Below are 15,718 nucleotides of genomic sequence, written 5' to 3'. Positions count from 1 at the left end.
TTGAAAAACTTTTCTGAGTGGAGTCAAGAGGAAAACAGAAGAGCACAGTATGATGTTAAAGCAAGAAATGTTATTGCCTCTACTCTTACTATGGATGAGTTTTTCAAGGTTTCACAATGCAAGAGTGCCAGAGAGAGGTGGGAAGTACTTGAAGTTACACATGAAGACACAAATGAGGTAAAGAGAGCGAGAAAGAACTCCTTGGTAAAAGAGTACGAGATGTTCGTAATGAAGGCTAGAGATACCATATATGATGTGTAGAAGAGGTTTACTCACATTGTCAATCACTTGATGGCTCTCGACAAAGTTTTTGAAAAGGAGGAAATCAACATCAAGATTTTAAAGAGTCTTAACAGGAGTTGGCAGCCAAAGGTAATAACCATATCTGGATCTAAAGATTTAACTAACATGAATATATATAGCTACACTATTGGTAAGCTCAGGGGGTATTTTAAAGTATAATGAAGCTTTTAACAGTAAGAAAAAAGATAAGACATGAAAAGTAAATAATGATATAATCTATGTTTGTTGTTGACCAATAGTGGTGTGGTTTTGAGAGTTCTTGGTCCTCTTCCTGTTGCAAACCCAAATCCATGTTATGACCTCCAAAATGACAGTAATGATAGTCAGAGATATGACTAAGCCCAAATACTTCTTCTTCCACCCATTGTGAGCATTCAAAATGTCAAAACCTTTTAACACATTCCATATGACCAAGGCAATAGTTGCGTAACCAACTATGTAATGAAAAATGTTCCAAAATATTTTGTACTAGTGATCTTTCTTGGGCCTATAAAACACAGCAACACAAACTTGTGCAAACAAAAGACACATTAGAGTGATTCCAATGCATCAATGAAGAGCATGATGAACCCCGTAGTGATTTCCAATATATAGACCACTCCCAAACCCAACAATGGCGACCAAGAAGGCCAGTGATTGGCATGCTCGATGCAAGTGAAACCAAGTGCCTTCCAAACCATCAAACACCTTCAAGTAACGACCCACCATCACTCTAATTGACATCATTATTCCCCAACTCACAGTATTCAAAATTCCACGAACCTGCATAATTCACAAGCTCAAAAAATACTCCAACTTAAAATAGGTAAATATGAAAATACAAATTATTTCTTACGTTTCTCAACATGGTTCATGAGTTCACATCTTTAGTGGCTTTAGAAACCTTGCTGAATATGAAATCAATGGTCCACAGGATTGAAGATTATAGGATGAGAAAGAATAAGGTCTGAGGGTGCCATCGTCAGAAACCACACCCTCTTGCCATGCATGGTTCACCATAGTCTTGTTGGATGGAAGTTGAAAACTTGCAAAGATGATGATGCAGCCATTTTAGTATGAAGTAGAAAGGCTATAAACTGAAAAACTAAGATTACCCTCTTGTAGCATTGTCGCATAACTGGTTATTGGAGATGTGTATGCTCTGATGGTGCCATTTGATTTATGAACTGCGATGAATGATTGTGAACCCAACATGCCCTTTGAGGTAGGATTGATGGCCCATGCAACTCAAGTTGAATTCTTTGCATTGGCCTTGTTGAATGCAACATTGACTACACCTGACGCAGGATGATAATTCCAATGTAACAAGGATTCAAGAACAGGAAGATCCTCACAAGCTGCATAGTTGATGTTCTTTGAAAACCTGTATGAATTGCATGATTATGAGATGTTAGGACAATGATAGCAACTAAAAATAACAAGAAAAATATTATGTTTTGAATGAGAGTGAATTCAAATTTTGTATGATTTAAATTCATAATTTATAAAAGATGTAGTTATACATTTTAAAAACATACTTTTCAACTAAATATAAGCAAAAATAACAGTAATAGAAAAAAAAAAATTGATTCACGTAATAAATGATTTTTTTCAAACCCAATATAAATTACATCAATGTGAAGTGGTAAGGACAATAATGACAACTATAAATAAACAATTAATACTTTAACTTAACTAAATTAAACTAATTTTACAATTAAGTGATAATCACATGTCACGTATATACATACATATAAATAAACAATTAATATAAGCGTATAAACGACAAGATTCAAACAAATGACAAACATATGAAATACCTATATTAGGAATGTCATATCAAATACTAATAGCTAATCTAATAATAAACTTAGATCAATAATGAGTCTAAGATTTAAAGGTTATACTTTTCACCCCAAATATATGCAACACAAATAGAAAAAGAAAAATGGTTATTCCCATGATAAAATATATTGTATAAAAACCTGTATAAGTTGCATGATTGTGAAGTGGTAGGAACAACAATGGCAACAAGCAATGTGAACAAAAAAACTGTGTTTGCAGTAAAAGCCATAAGAAGAAGAACTAAGAATTGAGAAAAAAACAATTAACTTCAAATTTTGCAAAGATATTTGAAGGTGAATAAACAATAGTTACACATGTATTTATAGGTTTATAAGATTGATAAATAAAGATATATTATATTATCTACCAATTCAAAATATTTTTTCAAAAGATTTTTGTTTTTTTATCTTTTTATCTTAAAAGTGGATTTTTTATTTATTTTCTATATCTAGTGTAACATCCCAAAATACAGTAATTACCATAATCAGAATTAATTACATTAAAACAGTAAAACAGTGCAGTCTTTACAATAATGGATCAAGGTTCCAAAGCCGAACGGCTTATATACAGAAAATACCATTTACGAAACGGAAATAAGGAAAGTCTAGAACGAACGGTTTTACAAAATATTTAACCGAACGTCAAAATGAAATCTAACATTTACAATCCTATCATAACGAGCGTTCTAAGGCTCGGCTTTTACTTCCACCTCGACCAAATTCTCTTCTTCAATAACGTCTTCCAGAGTGGCCTCGCCTTCTGCTCACATCCACACGGATGATCATTGCAAGACAGGACGAACGTACATAGACAGTAGACAACACAAGGAAAAACAAAAGGGTAAGCTTATATAATTTAAATTATACATCAACACATACAATAAACATATCATTCCACACAAGCGCATAGTTTTAACATATAACAATCATGTAACATTATATAAATATATATATATATATATATATATATATATGACGACCGTCCGGACTGTATGATCTGTGTAGTTACAAGCGTCCTTGCACTCGAGTGATGTAGTAACCGGGATACACCTAATCAGCTGCCACTCGAGGTTAGTCCGTTCTTACGTCGCCCATGTTAACTTATGGACTAAGGACATCCTGCCATTCACACGCATGACTTACCCTCTCTACGTGAGAAGAGTAATCACTGAATATCAGGATGGACAGCGAGTCTTAACTTATCCACAGTCATACTTTACCAAATTTAATATTTAACATATCTGAGACGTTCCTCCTTGGAACGCTCGTCCAAAATCCATAATCATAGAATCACTCCATATAGTGTTCACACTGTAATTTCTTATGATTTATCATCAATTTCATCTTTAACTTTAAGAGTATAAAAGTACGAACGTTCAATCCTTTGAAGAATTAGGACGAACGTCCAAATAAAATACTGGATGGACGAACGCGACTCTCTGTTTGGTCAGTTAAATGAACTGACTCTTATTGAAGGTATAATGATACTTAGAAAAATTTCATAATATAGATCTTGGGCCAGATTTAATGTACCAAAGATGGTCAATGACACAGAGAATTTTCTTTGAAGACGTTTGCATATGAAGAACCGATGCCAGTTTTGAACGAACGTAAGAGGATGAATATTGAAATGTTGGAACGAACGCTATTTTATCAAAGTGGTTATTCAATATGACGATCGCTCTTTAGGACGAACGCTTGGTATAAGACCGAGCGCTATTTAGAACGAACGCTTGGTATAAGACCAAACACTATTTAGAACGAACGCTTGGTATAAGACCAAGCACTATTTAGAACGAACACTTGGTATAAGACCAAGCACTATTTAGAACGAACGTTCGGTATAAGACCGAACGCTATTTAATTCAGTATTATTTAATTAAGGCGTACGACAAATCTATGTTGAGCCGAACGCTCAAACATAGTAATTCAATGAAAACGCTCGTTCTCAAACCGAACTCTTCCCAAATGAAAGAATTCTCTTCTAAGTCTTTTTCAGGGAAATCGAACAGTATAAGACCGTTCGATAATGTGCGTAATTTATCATAGGGAATTTATCAGATCCAGATTTTCACTATCTTAAATTTAACATTTATTCATACGATTTAAACTCTATGAATTCTTATCCACATTAATTTTCATACTTTATAACATTAATTCACATCATCAAATCCAACTATATACTACTCGTTCATCCTTCATACGCATCAAAATCAACATGCAGTACAACCAAATCAAAAATCATGTTCATCCAGTACAACAGGTTTCGTTCAAACATATCAAATCAGCACATATACATATATTTCATACAGATAGACCATAACATGCTTTCATACAATCGTACAAGTATAATTTAAATATATAAGCTTCCCTTACCCGGATCAGTATACGAACTTCCTAAAGCAAGGTATGGTGCGTCCTCTAACAGCGTTCTACCCTCATTTTTACTAAACACTTTCACTTGATCTAAACACCAAAATCAGAGATGACTCAGATATAATCCATGCATGAACCCAGAACTTGTTTTCGCATGAAACCATAATGGACGAACTACTAGAGAAGAGTACTTACCAGCTCAGATTCTAATTCTGTTCGGTCCAGAATAACGTCCGCGTCTCCGAGAACGTTCCTACGGTTCTGAAATGAAATCGGAGGAGAAGGGAATGAATTACAGTAGAGAGAAGGTGAACTGGTTCTAGAGAGAAGGTGGAGAAAAATGGAGAAATCAGTTTTGAGGAAGAAGGTGAATGCATGCAAAGAATGGGAAGGAGTGTTTTCAGAAAATTAAATTCTCTTTCCCAAGTCAAACGGACGTTCATTCACACGCGGACACCTGTCTTCCACTACTGATTTTTAGAAGGTTCCAGCATGACACATGGCAGATGAGTGGCAGAGAGTGTGAGTGGATTTTTAATGTTCTGAGTAATGGCATGGGTGCGTTTTTCAATGCTTGGCATAGTGGTTTAATTACATTAAATCTGATTGGACAGGTGTTTTGCAGAGTTAAATATCTAGAGTCTTACATCTAGTCAGGAAAATATTTGAAATTCATAAAAATAATTTTATAGGTTTATAAGTTTGATTAATAACATTTAAAATATCTTTTTGAATGAATATTTATCTTGAAAGGTAAAATGATAATTTTTTTTATATTTAAAAAAGTTAAGATCAAAAACTCAATAAAATATTTTTATTAAAATATGTTCTAGTTTGTATTTAATTAAAATTTATAGAAAATATATTTTTACTAAAATATAATTTTCAATTGAAAGATTAGTTTGTTTTTAATTAAATTTATACAAAAATCCAAGCGACTATAATATTCTCCAAATAAAATAAATTACATATCAACTAGAAATAAGAAAATTAAGAAAAAAAGTTGACATATACATATATATATATATATATATCGTAAATAAAAATTTAACATATATATATATATATATATATATATATATATATATATATATATATATATATATGGTATAGTATCTATTTTGGTCCTAATTTTGGTTGGAAATATTTTAAAATGGTCCCAATTTTTTTGTTGTTGTTTAATGTTGTCCTAAAAATAAGAAGCTGAACTCTGATTTTATGATATGCATAATAATGTTATTATTTTATCTATATTTGATGAACATATATTTGGGATAAAAAGTACGTTATTAAGATTTTTCTAATTTTGAAAAGAATATATTTTCAATTTTTTAAGATAGGAAGATAAAAATTATTTTAAAAAGATATTTTAAATTTTTATATAAGATAAAAATATCTTCATTCATAAACCATGTAAACCTATAAATATAGGTGTCATTTAGTGTACTTAGACTCAATTTTAACATTGATTATTTTCCTCTACTTTCTTTTCTTTTATTATGAGTTCAGTTGAAAATACAATATTCTTGTTGTTAACATTTTTAGTTGCTAGCATTGTCCCTAGCATCTCACAATCATGCAAATCATACGGGTTTTCAAAACACATCAATTATACAGTTTGTGAAGATTTTTCTGATCTTGAATCCTCATTGTATTGGAATTATCATCCTTCATCAAATATAGTCGATGTTGCATTTAACAAAGTCAACACAAAGGATTCAAATTGGGTTGCATTTGCCATCAATCCTACTTTAAATGGCATGCTGGGTTCACAAGCATTCGTTGCAATTCATACATCAAATGTTACCATCAGAGCATGCATATCTCCAAAAACCAGTTATGTGACAATGTTACAAGAGGGTAATCTCAGTTTTTCAGTTTATAGCCTTTCTGCTTCATACACCCTTAGGCCTCACTCTTTCTCACTCTCCAATCTTCGATCCTATGGAACCATTAATTTCATATCCGACAAGGTTTCTAAAGTCACTAAAGATGTGAACTCACAAACTGTGTTGAGAAACGTAAGAAATAATTTGTATTTTTATATTTATCCATTTTAAGTTGAAATGTGTTTTGAGCTTGTGAATTATACAGGTTCATGGAATAATGATTCCTATTGGAGCGATGATGGGTCGTCACTTGAAGGTGTTTGACGATTTAGGAGACACTTGGTTTCACCTACATCGAGCATGCCAATCATTGGCCTTTTTTATCGTTATTGTTGGGTTTGGGACTGGTTTGTATATTGGAAAACATTATGGGGTTCATCATGCTCCTCTTCAATGCGTTGGAATCATTCTAATGTGTCTTGCATCTGCACAAATTTGTATTGCTGTGTTTTTTGGGCCTAAGAAGGATCACAAGTACAAAATATGTTGGAACATATTTCGTTACGTAGTTGGTTACACAACTATTGCTTGACCACATGGAATGTTTTAAAAGGTTTTGATATTTTGAATGTTGAGAATATGTGGAAGAAGAGTTATTTAGGCATAATCATATCGTTGGCTACCATTGCTATCACTTTGGAGGTCATAACACGAATTTTAGTTTGCAACAACAGGATCACAGAGTCTTAAGAGCATGCTACCATTAGTCAACAACAAACATCGATAGATATCAATCTTTACTTTTTATGTCTTCTTTTTTTCTTTTGTTTTAAAGTTTTATTCTATTGTAAAATGTCCTTTTTCTTTTTTTATATGTTTGACCTAAATTTAGAGGATTTTATTGTTGTATTGGATTTCTAAATTTTATGATAAAAATCAAAACAAGTTTTACTATATTATTATTTTCAAAATTATCACATCTTATGACTTGCAACATTGAATATATCTCACCTTATGTTAGTTTTGCTAAAGGTTGCATGTGCATTAATTACGTATTATTTGTTTTCATAAAAAAAAATATATCATGTTGATCCTAGAGTTTTTTTAGTCTCAATATTTGATCTCAATTTGTGAAAATTGATAAAATTTGGTCCTGATTTGTGAAAAATTGATGTCATTTGGTCCTTTTTGTTAAATTTTTTAAAATGGATAAACGATTTTTCATCAAAATTGAAGCTGTTAATAACTATTTTGTTGGTGTAATATATAATATTAGTGTTATTTTTAATGAAAAGTCCATTGTGTCAACAAATTTAATGACAAAAACTAAATTACATGAATTTTTCACAAATTATAACTAAATTGTATAAATTTTCACAAAATAAGATCAAATTGAGACTACAAAAATTAAAGGATAACTCAATAATTTTGGACAAAAACAGGATCAAATAAGTAATTAAATCTAATTAAAAAAATCTCTTATTTAAAAAAGAAAGCATGTAACTCATTGTTTTTTTTATGAACTTGGTTATCTGTCCATACATTAGGAAGAGTCTCTTTAATTATAAAACATAGGTTATTAGATTAAAACAACGTTAATACATTCACACCAATATGTATTATTTGTTTAAGAATTTTTCTCCTTCATTTACCATAATGTCCTTCTATTTACCCCCTTTTTTCTCATTGGGAATATTTTTTTTTCTGTCAATTTTAATTAGGGTTAAATATGTTTTTAGTCCCTAAACTATTGGTCGTTTTTTGTTTTCGTCCCTATTTCAAAGTAAGGTACAATTTAATCCTCATTCTTTTCGAAACGTTCGTTTTAATCCTCGGAATTTTGGTTTTAGTCCTCGTTTTGTTGCTAAATGAGGATCAAATTTTTAAACAGTATTAGTTTTCGAGGACTAAAACAAACGTTTTCGAAAAGAATGAGGACCAAATTGTACCTTATTTTGAATGAGGGACGAAAACCAGGCCAATAGTTTAGGGACTAAAAACATATTTAACCCTTTTAATTACTTTCTACATGTTAAATTAAGGCTTGAATTGAAATTATATATGTAGTTAATTCGGAGTGTTGAGGGTAAGAATATAACTATAATTAGTGTTTGAAATGTAAGGCGCTGAATTCAAACTTATATATGTGTTTAATTAATATTAGTCGTAACAAATATTATACTAGTTATTTAGGGGATATATATATATATATATATATATATATATATATATATATATATATATTATAATAATAATAATAATTTATTTGAATTAATTAAACTGTAGAGAATTAAAATTTTAAACCGATAGTTATTTTAAGGTTATCAGAAATTAACTTGATAATATATTTTTATGTTATACTTTTATTTTTTAATCTATAAATATTGAATAGATAAAATTTTTAGTTATAAACAAATTTGTTTTATCCAAAATATATTTTCGTTGAATGTAGATAATATATTAATCTCATTATATCTTAAAATCAGAGATAAGAACTTATACTTCTAATTTTTTTTTTCATACTTTTATTTTATTATCTTTACGTTTGAATACATAAGATTTAAAACTTTTATTTTATCTTAATATTTTATTAATGAATTAAAATAGTCATCCTGACCAAACCAAGTTAAAAATTTATTGATGTAGTGAATGACATCATCTCGTGTATCCATGATAGTACCTTCTACTCTTAGGACAACAGGTAAGGTCCTACATAGATAATTTCTACTACTACCATATCCTTAACAAAAAATCGGACCAAATACCGGTTGAATACCCATTTAAAAATTACCTGGGAGTTTTTTAAAACCTACAAGTTTCTAGTGATACGCGTGTAACATCCGATTTAATCCTAAACAAAGGCATGTCATACTTGACAGTTAATAACATAGAATTTATAATATATATATATATATATATATATATATATATATATATATATATATATATATAATTACATAATTATAAAAAAAAGTTAACCATATTAACATAATATATATACAAGAGAGTTTTTCCCCAAAACTATACATTATGTTGAATATAAAGAAAAAAGATTAATCACTCTTGTATTGAATACACACATAGGGTCCTCTACTTATAATAGAAGAAATATGGGTTAAGACCAAAATGAAAATAAAAAATAATAACAAACTAACTAAAGATAAAAGATAATATATCTAACACCCTCTCAAGTTAGTGCATACAAATAGTATCTATGAAGCTTGTTGCTAATATAATATGTAAAGACTTAGTGAAAATATATCCTTCTGGGTGATACCAAATTGTTAGTGATTTGCGAAGACGACATAGAAAACGAAATATCAACCCAAAAGACTTCCCTTGAGCAATAAATCTGGGAGGTTGCTTCATGTAAATCCCTTCTTGCAAATCATCGTTAAGAATGCATTATTGACATCCAATTGATAAAGAGGTCATTTTTGAAGAGCCACCATGACCATAAATAAACTAACAAAAGTCATCTTTACCACGGGAGAAAAAACATATATGGATAGGTCAAACGCAATGGTGACAAAAGGGAGGTCAAAAGAGACAACAATAGAAGAAGCCATGGATGAACAAGAGAGAGAAACCTTAAAAATTCAAGATTCTCCAATCAAGACACAAGAAAAAGGAAAAAAGAGTAATATTGATGCTTGAGAGGAGAAGGGACGTGCGACCACGCACGATGATTCTGAAAGAGGAAAAAGAGCGACCTCGACGCTTTGAATCGTTGCCTAAAAGGAGACGAGATGTGCTTCCAGGCACGATGGAAAATAGAGCAAAACCACAACTTCAAAAGGCGTTGAAAGCACGTAGGAACTCCGATGAAGGCATCATTGATGACACGATGGTCGTCTAGTTGAGGCGATCAAAATCGTGTGATCGTCGGTCGAAATTTAAACTTCGATAGTTGCAGCGTTCGACAATGGTGCCGTCAACAATGGCAGACGACACCGTCACCGACAGCGGCGAGTGTAATGGCAGAGGCAACATAATTTTTTTCTCAAAAGAACCTTAGGCTTAAGATACCATGTTGAATATAGTGAAAACTATGTATGAGATTAATCTCCCTTGTGTTAAATATACACAGAGTTCTTTATTTATATTAAAAGAAATATGAGGTAAGCCTAGAATACAAATAAGAAATAATAATAAACAAACTTAAGATAAAAGATAAATATAAAATAAAGATAATATATCTAATACATTACACCAAAACAAGTTATATATCTTAAGGGATCAAAACTCAAGCTCCTCAACATCCAGTGGTGCATCCACTCTTGAATCATCCTCTACTTACACCACAAAGATGATCACTGCAAAAAAAAAAAGACAAAACACAACAATTAACAAAACATATAACAGGATAAGCTACTTAAGAAAGAGATACAGATAACACAATATACCAGGTCATTTAATTTATACATGAGATATAGTTACAGCCATAAAAAAAGATCATACATACAATTATACTTTTCTACTCTCAACTTGTCCGAATAAGTGCACTTGAATTAGACTTCTCAAATCATGCACTTATGGTGGTAATACAATGCTTTATCGAGCTACCGCACACAAGGTTAGTTCTTAACACAATCATAAAAACCATAAAATAGTTCTTATGATATGACTCATATCACTCTCACCACCTAATCATTCTCCTTTACACGAGTATAAATGATTAGTAGAGTTTAGGATAATTTAACAAAATTAAACAACCCTTACCTCAAAGCACACCTTAGTGAATCACACATTCAATAGGACTCCCTCCCTGGATTAAATGTCCTAAAACTCAACCATTCATACCATTGTTTATCCTTACAAACCAAATACATAATTAAGATAACCATTTATATCATACAAGCATGAGAGAAGGCTAACAAAATATGTATAACATAAATGGTGACCAACAAAATACAAGCATACCAAGCACTTGCTCTCAAGGAGCTTGGTGTCCAGTGGGCCATTTTAACACCTAGTGCTAAGGCCCATAAAATCTCTGGATGAATTTTTGAGACTACCGCCCAAGGACACAAGATGACACCCAAAAACACAAAGTTAGTGAGTTCATTGACTTTGGTTTTTCCTAACGACGGGTGTCATCTTGCGTCTAGTGCCTTCGGGCGAAAATACTCCCAGATTTGGAAAAATTAATTGGCATCTATTGTCTTCTACTACTATCCAATGCATGATAGAAACCAAAAAATGATTGGGAAAAATCTAGCTTGATCACTTGACTCTAATTAGTACCTCTACTTGTTCCTTTAGGTCCAAAACAGAGGTAAAGCAATCTTTAAATTGTACCAATTAAGCTAATTTCTCAATTTAGAATCTTTTCATTCGATTTCCCTATCAAATCAAAATTCATCACATTCACAACAACATATAACAACACTCATTTAACACAAATCACATCTTCTAGACAAATTAATACAAGTTCATTAGGAGGCTATAACATTAATTATGTCACACCATTAACATATCATATCAATTTCAATATAGAGCCAACATCACAACAACATGCTAACTTCTTTTACTTGACCAAACTACTCAAATAACTCTAACACATGTCAACACTTTCAAACTCATAGATGCTTTATATACACATTGAAAAATCATAAACATTATCATACCATACCACTATGATCATTGATCAACAAAGACTCATATAGAGACTAATAGGACACATGTAAATCAGAAGAGATTGCATGTAAGGGAGAAAATAGATTTGACAAAGATATAGTTGCCAAATGAACTTACTCAAGCTAAGAAATCAATCGGTTGGAATTGAAGAACTCATCGCAAGAATCACTTCTATAGTCTTAGATCTTCAAACAAACAACCTAAAAGTAAAAAAGAGTTGAGAAAGACCTAATAAACTTTAAAAAAGTGATTTTCATAGAGATAACGCGTTTAAAGTAATGAAACTCATTTATAAACTTTTTATTTTTATTTAAATATTTTAATATTAAAGTAATTGAGTTGCATTATTTTAAAAATGTTATCAATTTTAAAATATCATTTTATAGGTCATTACAACCCGAATATATTTTTTAAAAATAATTTATATATTTTTAAAATGAAATCTGAATAAATAGCAAAAAAAAATTATAAAATGTAATGTAAATTAAATCAAAGATAAATTAAATTTTAATTTTAATTAAGTTTAACCCAATATAATATAAATTAAATATTAATTTTAATTAAATTTAACCTAATAAAATATAAATGAAACTTTAATTTTAGTTTTTTACCGGTAATAAATACCCAAAGGTATGATATCTTTTCCCAACTCGTTTATGAGCTAGTAATAAATATTCGTTATCTGTTACTCATGGGTACTCGTCTGAAGTATCTACTTACTACCCGTAACAAACTTTATTTGCAGATACCCGTGGACATATGTACTTTTGTCATCCCTACTTGCTCCTTTTCCTTTTGATTTTCCTTCCTTACTTTTCCATGGCCTCTCCTTCCTACAACCACCAACATCATTCTCCTCTCCCTCTTTGATGGGTCATTTTCTTCCCCAAAATCTTTTAATGTGGAATGTTAATGGAGGCAACTACTCTTCCTCTCCATTAAAGCTTCTTTACACATAATCATTGTTGCGCTTTGCACTTAGAGGCGCCATAATGGTGTCACACCTACAACAATAGTTTACATCGTCATTCACACACCTACGACCACTACTAAAACCTCATTAATCTTTCCTCCCTATTGTTGTTGCTGCTGGTGAAAAAGGATTAGGAGAGGGGTCAATGTGGTCTTGCTAGAGGCAATGACAACGTCACCACAACAAATTTGTATCAAATGGAGTGAAAGATGGTCTATTGAAGAAGATGAAGATGGATGACATGGCAGATGGTTTCCCTTTCTCTTTGTTATCTACCATATTGTTTTCTCTAAGGGTGTGGATAGGTCTTTGTTGTTTGGAAATAGAGAAATGGAGAAATGGAGGAGAGGAAGAAGATGTAAGTGTTGTAAGGTCACATTAAGGATGAAAGAGTGTTGGAGGAGAAGATGCATGTAGGGTATTAATCTATCCATGGGTGATCCATGTGAATAGGAATGAATATGATTGTTGGAGGAAAAGACAAATTTTTTTATAAGAGATGGAAAAATTGGATTTAACCATGGAAGGTAGAGTATAATCTACAAAATTTGGAAGATGGTGATGGGCGTGTGGTGAAGGCCAATGAGGTGTGTGAATTGTGAAGGGAAAAATGGAAGACAAAGTTGTTAAGTGGTGATTAATATAATGATTTTAGATGGAGAATATGGATGTGAGGGGAAGGAGAGGCCATGTAATATTTTCACTAACTTTCATATACAATGTTCCATAAACGTGATAACTGTGTGATGTCTGATTTTTCAAATTTTCCATAATCAAGTTAGAGAAAATAAATATTTATGTAATAAAAAAATCACTCCAACTAAACTAAACAAAACAGGTCCCCATATTCTCTCTCGTGATTTTGTTTTTTATTTTTTCATTATATGCAACTATATTGGAGGTACAATTCCTTAGTTCTACAACTTTCTTTCTCTTCACCTCAATGTTCATAGCAATCTAAAGGTAATTTTCTTCTTCTTTATCTTCCCTTTCATAATCTCTCACCCTTGTCTCTTCCCTTCTTGAGTGTTCCCATACACCAAACCTTTACCGTAGTCCCTCTTTCTTGATTCAGCTTAGATTGCCATCACCATTTATACTCAAGGTATGTTATAAAGTTTTAGTCTTTTTATTGGGATCCCTTTTCTTCTTTCAATTCATATTTCGGGTATATGGGTTGAATGTCTGTTTAAAATAGTCTTTCTATCACTCTTCAACAACCTTTTTCTTCTTCATATTGTTAGCAATTTGGGTTATTCATATATATAACAAATCATTGAATTGTGTTAGGGTCATTATATTTTATTACTCAATTATAAAGTGATCTAATTAAGTAAATGTGGCTAATTAAGAGCATAGATGTCATGAAAGGATTATTGTGTAGAGACCATAAACAATATTTTAATTTGTTGAAGGGTCAAATTGAAATATTGAAAACTTAAGAAAAGTAACCGACAAAGGTTAGATAAATGAGTCATGGTCCTCATTTGTGAGCATGCTTATATCATTCCTATTTCTTTCTCTTCATTCGCATTAGAGGAGAAAATAAAGAGGGAACTTAAGGTTCTCTATAAAGAGAATATCAGAGACCAATTTAACGTGATTCATTAATTGTTTTCAATTATCAATCCTTTAGGGACGACTTCATTTTTTGTTCTAAAGGGAATTGGGAATTGCTTTATTTTATAAGGTTTATTGCTCATTCATTATTGCTTTATGATTCACAAATCTAACAATTGGTATTAGAACATGTTAGTTTATGATTAATTGACATGAATCGTAATCTAACTTTTCTCAATTTTATGAGAACTTTGTTCTATGAAATATGGGGGTTTTAATTGATTATGGGTTCCATCTTAAATCCGGTTATGTTAATTGTATTAATGAATGTTTTTGAGTGGATTTTTTATTAAAATCAAAGAAAACCTCAATTTTGAACCATAATTTTAATTTTTAAGAACTCTAGAAATTAGGATAAAAAATCCTAAATTGGGGAAAAATATCCAATCTCTTTTTGCCCCTCTGTTGTTCGAAATGAGAATCTGCCTTTGCATAATCTTCTTTAGCATTCAACCATGGATTTTGAGAACCAATAGTGTTTTAATTTGCATTTTTCATTTCTCGATGGATCTTCTTCTTGCTTCCAAACACAACTACTATGGTGGAGGAAAGAGTCGTAGTAGAGGGTATGAGAAGTCACACAACTTCTTCCTTTGTATTCCTCGTTTTCGCTACAGCCTTGCGGTGGCTAGTTTTGATTTTGTTTGCATTGGCGGTCCTTGTTCTTTTGTGTCTGGTTTTCCGTCTTTGTCGTTGCCTTGTTCTGCATTGTGTTGGCTATGGTGGATCTGAGGCGAGGCACTCATGACGCTGGGAGTCACGGTAGCAGGAGTTGTGTTGTGTCACAATGACGTTGTGTCATAGTGGTTTGTGGGTTTGCAAGGGGCGCATCATTGGTTGCATAAGGTGGTGCGTCTATATCTCATTCGTGGTTTGCGATGGAGTCGTAATGGTCTTCATCTCAATGGCAGGGGCTCACGACAGTTTTATGGAGGTTTGCGATGGTCCTCATTCTCAAGTTCATATCTGGTTTCTGGTTCTAAGTTGCGTCTAGGGCTTGCTCGCGCTTTTGGTTCTCTATAGTAGTGGTTGAGATCTTGATGAACCTGTGTAAATATAGTTTTTTGTATGGTGGCCTTCATTGCTGTTCATGGTAGAGTTTGAAGTGTTTATGGTGGACTTGTGGTGGTTTCAATGCCAATGGTGCCTCACGA

At 31.7% G+C, this 15,718-nt stretch overlaps 2 pseudogenes; one reads left to right on the top strand and one right to left on the bottom strand.

Annotated features, from left to right (window-relative positions):
* Window positions 1-519: 519 nt before the first annotated feature.
* LOC148192652 (cytochrome b561 and DOMON domain-containing protein At5g47530 pseudogene) lies at window positions 520-2,356 on the bottom strand (annotated as a pseudogene).
* Window positions 2,357-3,547: 1,191 nt separating this feature from the next.
* Window positions 3,548-7,081, top strand: LOC148192651 (cytochrome b561 and DOMON domain-containing protein At5g47530 pseudogene; annotated as a pseudogene).
* Window positions 7,082-15,718: the final 8,637 nt, after the last annotated feature.

The sequence above is a fragment of the Vigna umbellata genome, chromosome 9 (genome assembly GCF_029865625.1).
Source record: "Vigna umbellata cultivar VRB3 chromosome 9, Vumbellata_1.0, whole genome shotgun sequence".
Lineage (NCBI taxonomy): Eukaryota > Viridiplantae > Streptophyta > Magnoliopsida > Fabales > Fabaceae > Vigna > Vigna umbellata.
Note: the sequence above shows the minus strand (reverse complement) of the source record. Positions and strands in the feature narration are given on the sequence as shown.